Source organism: Micromys minutus, assembly GCF_963924665.1.
Source record: "Micromys minutus genome assembly, chromosome: 23".
Classification (NCBI taxonomy): Eukaryota; Metazoa; Chordata; class Mammalia; order Rodentia; family Muridae; genus Micromys; species Micromys minutus.
This window is the reverse complement of record NC_137958.1, coordinates 6,100,942-6,110,487: the sequence shown is the minus strand read 5'-3', so window position 1 is coordinate 6,110,487 and position 9,546 is coordinate 6,100,942.

Below are 9,546 nucleotides of genomic sequence, written 5' to 3'. Positions count from 1 at the left end.
CTTAGGTTTAGTCTTCTCATTGTATCCTAGATGTTTTTGGTTAGGAGCTTTTAAATTTGTGTATTTTCTTTTTTGTTATTTGATACTGTATTTACATTTGAAATGTTATCCCCTTCCCCTACCCTGCTCCCATCCTTTCTCCCTCTCCACTTGTCTTCATGAAGGTGCACTCACTCCTAAACACCCTCTCCACTCCAGTGCCTTGGCATTCCCCCATGTTGGGAAAATGTGCCCTCCCTGGACCAAAGGCCTCTTCTCTCATTGATGGCAGACACTGCTATCTTCAGCTACATATGCACCTGGAACCATTGGTCTCTCAATGTGTGCTCAGTGTTTGGTGTTTTAGTCCATGGGAGTTGTGGAAGATTTGGTTGGTTGATAATGTTGTTCTTCCCATGAGGTTGCAACTCCTTTCAGCTCCTTCAGTCCTTTCCTTAGCCCCTTCATTGAGGTCCCTGAGTTCAGTCTGATGGTTAGCTGCAAGCACACTCAGCTCTATGTGTGTGATTCTGGCAGAGCCCCTGAGGAGGCATCTCTATCTGGTTCCTGCCAGTAAGTACTTCTTGGCATCAGCAATAGTGCTTGGATTTGGTGGCTGCATATGGGGTAGATCCCCGGATGAGGCAGCCTCTGAATAATATTTTCTTCAATCTCTGTTCTTCTATTTAAACTTGTACTTCTTCCCATGAGTGTTTTCTTCTCCCTCCTAAGAAGGACTGAGGCATTCACATATTGGTCTTCCTTTTTGAGTTTCATAAGGTCTGTGAATTGTTTCTTGGGTTTTCAGAGCTTTCTGGTGCTAGTATATGCTTATCAGTGAGTACATACCATGTGTATTCCTTTGTGACTGGGTTACCTCACTCAGGATGATAGTCTCTAGTTCCATCCATTTGCCTAGGAATTTCATAAAGTCATTGTTTCTAATAGCTGAATAGTACTCCATTATGTAAATATACCACAGTTTCTGTATCCATTCCTCTGATGAAAGACATCTTTCAAGATTCTGGCTATTACAAATAAGGCTGCTATGAGCATGGTGGAGCATGTGTCCTTATTGTATGTTAGAGCATCTTTGGGGTATAACATTTTCTCTGAGTGTTGTGTTAATTCTTTCTATGTTATCTTCTGCCCCTGAGATTGTCTCTTTTTTGTATTCTGTTGGTGATGCTTGTGTCTATGACTCCTGACCTCTTTCCTAGGTTTTCTCTCCAGGCTTGTCTTTGTGTTTTATTTATTGTTTCCATTTTTGTTTTTAGATCCTGGATGGATTAGATCCTTTATTTGTTTGCTTATGTTTTCCTATGTTTCTCTAAGGGCTTGTACTTGTTTTTCTGTGTTCTCCTGTATTTCTTTAAGGGTGTTATTGATGTGCTTCTCAAGGCCCTCTATCATCAACATGAGGCATGATTTTAAGTCCAAATCTTGTTTTTCTGGTGTGTTGGGATATCCACTACTTGCTGTGGTGGGAGAGCTGGGTTCTGATGTTGCCAGGTTGTCTTGGTTTCTGTTGTTATTCTTGGGCTTACCTCTTGCCATATTCTTATCTTTGATATTAGTTGATCTTGTCTCTGAATGGTTCTTGTCTCTCCTGTGTGTCTGTGGGCTGTGGGCTCCGGAGGGAGATCCATCCTGAGTGTTAAGCTCTCTGTAGGCAGGCTGTGAGTTCTGATGGCGATGACTTGGCCCTAGCTCTGGGAGCAGATGGAGGCCTGAAGGGCACAGACCCAAGCAGTAGTGTGATACCTGAGCGCTGAGAGTTCCCAGCGGTCTCTCCCCAGATAATCAGCGGAGAGAGAGTGTGGGCTCACCTGTGGGCTCAGGAGGGAAAGTGCTCCTGTGTCTCCTCTGGGTGCTCAACTCTCTGTGGGCAGGCTGCTGAGTCCCGATGGCAGTGTGCTGGCTCTGCCTGTGGCTCTGGGCACAGATGGAGGCTGGACCAGTCTCATTTATTGACCATTCTTTAGAAGATACTATCTGAAAGGAATGAAAGTAATTTCGTGTTGTTAACATGCAGTTTTGTCATTTCCAAGATGAACACATATACACGCAGGAGAGGGAGAGAGAGAGAGAGAGAGAGAGAGAGAGAGAGAGAGAGAGAGAGAGAGAGAGAGAGAGAGAGAGAGAATAAAATTCTGGAAACAGTGAGATTGGTGGTGCTTTGGGATTCTATTTGCCAGAGCTGGTTTTTGGAATTTGAAACTATCTCATAGAAGAGTCTAGGTTTTCGATAATAACAAACCTTCACTGAAGTGACAGCTTGGATGGATTTCATATATGTGTAATACCACACAAAGAAGGGTTCTGACTCTGACTTCTCAGCTCAGGAGGGAAGGGCGCTGATCAATTACAACTGTCTTCCATGGGAGAGTGTGAGGAAGTATGAAACATGGGCCGTGAGTTCTTAGTGTTGGAAAGTCTCTTGGTAATGTATTTGTTGTTGTATTTATCTTCTGTCTCCTACTACCAAGATATAAGCTTCAGGATCATGTGGGCCCTGTTCTTTTAATTTTTTTCTAAGACTGACTTCGTGTGTGTGTGTGTGTGTGTGTGTGTGTGTGTGTGCCTGTGAGTGTACGTGCTGGTGGAGGGCAGAGGCATTAAATATCTGGAGCTGGAGTACAGGCAGTTGTGAGTCATCCAAGACTTCAAAGTTGTGTCCTCTTCAAGAATAGTAAGTGCTCTTAACTGATGAGTCATCTCTCCTAGTCCCCCGACTCTTCTCCTTATAGATCTGACTTAAGATTCTGGAACAATGTCTAGGTTCACAACATATTAAAAATATTTTCAAGATTGTTTGTTACAAATATTTTCACATGTACACACACATATACACACATACACATACACACATGCACAGACACACACTAGTGCATGGCAATCACGGGACAACTTTCCTGAACTGATTCTCTCCTTCCCCTACACGAGCTCAGGTAGTCTGGTGTGATGACACATATCTTCACCTGCTAAACCATCTCACTGACTCTACTGAATATATTTTTTTATTTTTGATCTAGCATATGGCAATTTTAACAAGAGCCAATATTTTATAAGCTCTTCTAGTGCTGGCTATATGTCTTAAATATCAACTAACTACCATACTAATACATGAAGTCACAGTGCCCAGTATGTTTTAAGGTACTTGATGAAGACTACTTAAATCTGAAATCTGTAGCATTCCTAGCATTGTCTTCACTGCAGAACCAATCAGTAATTATTCCAAACTCCTTAGTCAATAAGGGAGATATAAATATGAGTAAAATTTCAACATTACTGTCAGTAGATTTAAGTTTGTAAGGAATTAGAAAATGTTGCAATCCGATGTGATAAGCGCTTTAATCGAGGTATGTATATGTTGATCCAGAGAATGGTAAAAAGGAAAGGCTACTCACCTTTACCCAAGTTTTGAAGAATAGGGGTTCAGGGAAGTTTGGTTACAAAGTAAAGTTTTGAGTAGTGAAAAGAACATTTTGGTGAGGGAAAGATAAAGAACTAACATCTAGGCAAACCAGGGAAACTTAATAGAGAGGCAGAAAGGAATCCCAGAGTTCAGATGTTCATATTACCTCTTTTTGGCTCCATATGGCAGCCAGAGCCTTTCATGGCTGCTAAGCATTTGAAATATGAGTTGCAATGTGCTCTAAAATATACACTTCAACTTCGATGAGTTAGCGGGCAAAGTGTAAATTCAACCACTCAAACTTTTCAGATTTTATTTTCATGGTAAATGCACGTTGCCTAGGCTAGCATGTGGGGAGATCGACTCTGCTATTTTACAACAGTGAATCAAACTAAAGGGAATTTGTATGTCTAGGTTTCTGGTGGTAGGACATGGTGTCTCTGTGTAGTCATGGCTGTCCTGGAACTCCTTAGACCAGGATGACCTTAAACGTAGAGATCTACCTGTCTCTGCCTCTTAAGTGCTGGGATTAAGGGCATGAGTCACCACAGCTCTGCAGCAATAAGGTTTTTATTGAGTAAAACTCATAGTGAAGTGGGCAAACCCTAAGCTTAGTCATGCAACTTGTCATTAATGATCATTAACACCATGGTTTTTTAAAATAAAAAAGAAAAATTTCCCGTGCCCCTCCCATGTTTTTTTTGTTTTAAATCAATGTTTTAAGCTCTATAGATTGTTTTTTTTTCTGTATCTAGTTGCACACACACACACACACACACACACACACACACACATTTCAGGGTGGTACTGCCTTTAAACAAAGTGGGTAGCAGTCATAAAATCTTTAGAATATGTGCTCATACTCCATAAGACTGTCATTTTAATCCAAGAAAAACAAAACTGCAAACGGACTGGAATTCAGTTTTGGCCTCTTTCATTTATTTTAACTGTTCATCTGCTGTGCAGAACGTACTGTGTGATGAGGGCAATGTAAGTGTGTATATGTGTGTATGTGTGTGTGTTGTTGTCTGTAACAAAATGACTTAACTGTCCTATTATTCTTAACTGTGCAGTAGAAAGAAAACAGTCTAGATTAATGTGTCAGGACCATGAAGCTGTTGTAGGACAAATAGACTGTAAATGATCCACAGAAACAATTTTCAGAAAATCTTCCCACCCATGCCCATTGCCCTCTGTATCATAACAGTATTTATCCAAGTGACTGGGGACAGCTTTTCTATTACATCTCCTTCCTTCCTTCCTTCCTTCCTTCCTTCCTTCCTTCCTTCCTTCCTTCCTTCCTTCCTTCCTTCCTTCCTTCTCTCCTGTCTTCCTTCCGGCTTTCTTTTACTTCTGTTTTTTTGAGACAAAGTCTCACTGTGTAACCCTGGGTGGCCTGAAACTCACTGTGTAGACTAGACTGGCCTTGCATTCTGAGATTTGCCTGCCTGTGCATCCAAACTGCTGAGATATTAGCAGATATTTACCACAAGCAAGCAAACAGCAAAACACAGTAACACATAACCCTGGCCTGTGTGAGCATCTGCAGGTATTTTCTGAATGAAGGAAGTAGTTAACAAGTACAGAGGGACTGACTTACATTTCAGAGATAATTCATCTACTAATACCACCGGCTGCTATTGCAGAGCACTCAGGTTCAATTCCCAGATATGGTGGCTCACCACTGCCTATAAGTCCAGCTTCATGGCTTCTATGCCCTCTTCAGGCTCATAGATACATATAGACAAAACACTCACACAAAAGTTAGAGGGGGGGGGATACAGGACAATACGTTTTGATTCCAGTTATTTTCCTTGTGAATTTATCAATGAAAGATCATTTATAAGCTGTATGTTTCTCCCTTGTCTTTTAACTACACGATGCTTAAAGGAGAGATACTGGCGGATCCTTCAGTTTTGCCTTAGCTTCAGGTCTGACTGATGCAGGGACAGTGAGAGAAGATAGACCTCAAAGTTCTGGATGCTTTGGGTGAAGTTCTACATTGTATTAGTGTATTTAGATTTTTGAAACATAATTATGTATTCCTAGCTCAAGAGATGGTCTGTTTGTTTCATTGTTTAGGGGTGACCTTACTCTATTTTGTGTGTGTGTATTCTTAGTTTGTGGTTTCTTCAAAAAAGAACAGCAATTGAGAGACCTAAGTCTCCAGCTGCATATGTAGCTGAAGATAGGGTCTGGCATCAATGTGAGAAGAGGCCTTTGGTCCAGGGAGGGCACGTTTTCCCAATGTAGGGGAAGCCAAGGCACTGAGGTGGAGTGGGTGATTGGGAGCTAGTGCACCTTCCTGAAGACAAGTAGAGGGGGAGGGAGGAGGGCAGCAGGGTGGGGAAAAGGGATAACATTTCAAATGTAAATACAGAGTATCTAAAAAAAGCCAGAGTCAGCTCTAACTGTAAAACATATATATATATATATTGGGAGAGAGGTGTCTCAATGGGGAGATGAATAGTTCTGTTCTTAGGATGAGGCTGTTTTTAGAGGGGCAGCTTTCACTGAACCCAGAACCTCTGTATCATAAGGACTCTGAGTACATTCAGGGAGGCACTGAAAGCTACAGTGGTATTTTTCCATTCTTTGCATAGTACTCGGAGTCAGTTTTTCTGAAGCAATTTTACAGATGTAAGAAAACATCAGCCTTCCTGGGATAGCCTTATTTACTAGGTGTATGCCTTGTGAACCTCCCGGGATTGGCTGCCACACGCTATTCATTTCTCTGGAGTGTGTAAATTATAGACAGCCCTAAATAGATAACTCAGTGTAGTTGTTTATTGTTTTAACACTCAAGAGAAGAATCATGCGATTATAGACCATTTTAAAATATTAAGAGTTAACAATTGGCCCAGTGCATTTTGCTCTGTAGTCAATCTATTTAGCATCTTTCTTTGCCTATCATCTTCTTGCTTCTGGTATGTTTATATTCTCTCTTCTTTAAAGTGCTTTCACATATATTTGAAACTTTAAAATTTATCTAAGTGTATGGGTGTTTTGCCTGCAGGTACACCTATGGACAACAAAGTGTCTGAAGCTCATAGGAGCCAGAAGAGGACATTAAATTTCCTGGGGCTGGAAGTTACAGATGGTTATGAGCCACCATGTGATTGATGGGAATTGAACCTGGCTTCTCTGAAAGACCAGAGATCTTAAATGCTGTCATCCCTCCATCCCCAATATATTCTAACACATTTAGTGCAATATCCCTGGGAGATAATACAGCCTTAAGAAGTCTGCTTAAGGATGAAATGTGACACAAAATTGGAATTAAGAATGTACGGATAAACCAGATGGCTTGCTGAAGACTTTATAGCAACTGCCCAGAATGGAGGGTTGTAAGGGTATTCTCACACCCCTTCAGAATTATTTGCATTTTAGTTATTTTTAAGGGAAGGTGCACTATATTGTGTGTTCTAGCTTCCTAGGCCAGCTGCAATGAAGTGACTCAGAAAACCAGAAACTTCTTGTCTCACATGTACGGAGGCAGGAATTTGAAGTGAAGGTTTTGGGGGCTTGGTCTGTATAGTTGAAGGAAGGAGCCTCTCTTGCCTTTTCCCGTTCCTGAGCTCTCGGGCTTTTAAATTTTGTTTATGGTAACATAACTCCAATTTTTGTGTAGTCTTCCTCGTCCACGTGCTTGTGGAGGACGGAGCTGATGCTGGGTGTCTTAATTGTTCTGTTCCTCATTTTTTGAGACAGTCTCATGCTGGTTGAAACTTGGTTTTATTGATTCAGCTACACTGGCCAGCAAATGCCAGTCTCTTCCCTACCGTGTGCTGAGATCGCAGGAATGTGCTGCTATACTCAGTTTCTTAAGTGAGTTCTGGGGGATTGAATTTGGTTCCAAATGCTTGTTTGGCAAGCACTTTACTGATTGAACCATCTTCTAATTGTAATCTTCCTTTGTATAAGTCTGTGTTTATGGCCAATTTCCTATTTTCATAAGAAGATCAGTTTATGGTAGAATAGTGTCTACCCTAGAGATTTCTTCTTAACTTCATTATATCTGCAAAAAGCTTATTTCTAAGTAAGGTCATATTCTTAAGAACAGGGTTTAGGATTACAGAATAGGTTTTTGGGGGAGGGGGTACTTAATTCAATTCATAATACTATTCCTTAGAATCTTTGACCCAAGGTCTCCAATCCAGCATCTGGTCAAACTTTTTGTTAGCCATTATCCAGTTTTGATAGCAAACAGTCCTGACCCTTTACATAGAAGAACATACTTTACGAAGGTCACAGGGAATCAGAAGGCACTGATCAGGAACCTGGATCTCTATGACCCAATAAAACAGGAGAACAGAACTCGGTCATAAAACAGTGAAGTTATGAGCAAAGCGTGAGTCTCCTTATCTGCCTCTGAGTAATGCAGGATAAAGTAGATTTCCAAGATACAGTTCAACTTCATGCAGCATAAATTTGATCCAATACATTCAATTAATCTCACCAATAATGACTTAAACGTAAGGTAATTCCGTCTGTGTATTAGAAATGGTCAGTTGCCCTGCTGCCTGATTCTTCCTCTCTGCTTTCTTCTTTAGCTGATGTGGCTCAGCTCGGTCTCTTAGCAAGCTGGTTTGACTATCTTCTCTTTGCTTTTGATCTGGCTGGAGGTCAAAGGGAAGCAGAACAGTTGACTTTTGCTTCCGTATACACAAAGAAAACTTTAATAAACGAGAAAGTATACCATTATTGAACAGGCATCAAGAAAAAAGTTGCACATTAGACATTTGTTTAAAAATAAATCTCAAAACAAGAATAAAAGCAAACAAAAAAAAAAAGAGAAAGGATTCTGAACAAAAACACTCATTTTAAAGCTCAGGGAGAATGAACAAAGCATAAAAAAGCATAAATAAAACACAGGTTCCCACAATTCCCAGCACCCATGATGGACATTTTTACTGTGCATCTCAGATGCACAACTACAAATGTTTGTCTTACAACATTAGTATTATATTCAAGTTTGGAGTCAGTAACCTACTCTTTTGATTTGATGACATATTATAAATGCTTTCTCATCATTAAGGCTTTTTCCCACAATATCATTTAATTTCATGGGGGAAATTGTGCTTCTTTGAAGGGCCACACTGAGAAGAATTGAATGAATTCCCTCTGAAAAGACACTTCAGTTTTTTTCCAAATGTTTTGTGCTATGAATAGGGTCACAGTTAATTTTTGGGCTGGTTCGTGAATTCTTATTTCTTCAGCATAAATCCCCAACAGTAAAGCGCTTGTCTGTGGTGGTGTCTCATATTTCTTATCCCAGCAACAGGAGGGCACTTGTTTGAGGCCAACTGAGTCTTCCCCATCATCTTAGCCTACCTACCAAGATCCTATCCCAGAAAACTCAAATTCAACCAGCCAAACAAACAATAACAAAAAACTTCCGAAAAGTGATTTGTTCATGTTAAAGCCTTAAAATTGGTGTTTTGGTAAATAATCATTCTTGCTTGAAAGGCTCTGATAATTCTATACTTAGACATAATGGTCATTACACTACTACAAAAAGGCTACATGATAGAAAACACACTGACTTGCGAAAGCTTATGGGTTTGAAACTGGACCTTGACATTTGTTAGCTGTGACATACTGGCCCAATGATGAACACTTAAGAATTGAGTTAACAACCCTCCAGAGCTCCCATTGACTAAAACACCAACCACTGAGCACACATGGAGAGACCCATGGCTCCAGGTGCATATGCAGCAGAGGATAGCAGTGTCTGACATCAGTGGGAGGAGAGGCCTTTGGTCCAGTGTAGGGGAATGCCAAGGCACTGAAGTAGAGAGGGTGGTTGGGAGAGGAAGCACCTTCATGGAGACAAGTGGAGGGGAGGGAGGAAGAGGAGTGGAGAGTGGAGGAGCGGGGAAAGGAAAACATTTGAAATGAAAATACTGAGAATATCAAATTAAAAAAAAAAGAATTGCATTCACCCAGATCTAGAGGCAGACCACAGCCACCAGGACTCACAGCCTGAACACAGATAGCTGAGCACCCAGGAACCCCAGGAGCACTCTCCCTCCTGAACCCACAGGTGAGCCCCCACTTTCTCTCCACTGACTATCTAGGGAGAGACCACCTGGAACTCACAGGGCAAAGGTATCACAGGGCTGCCTGGGAATGGACTGTTCGGTCTT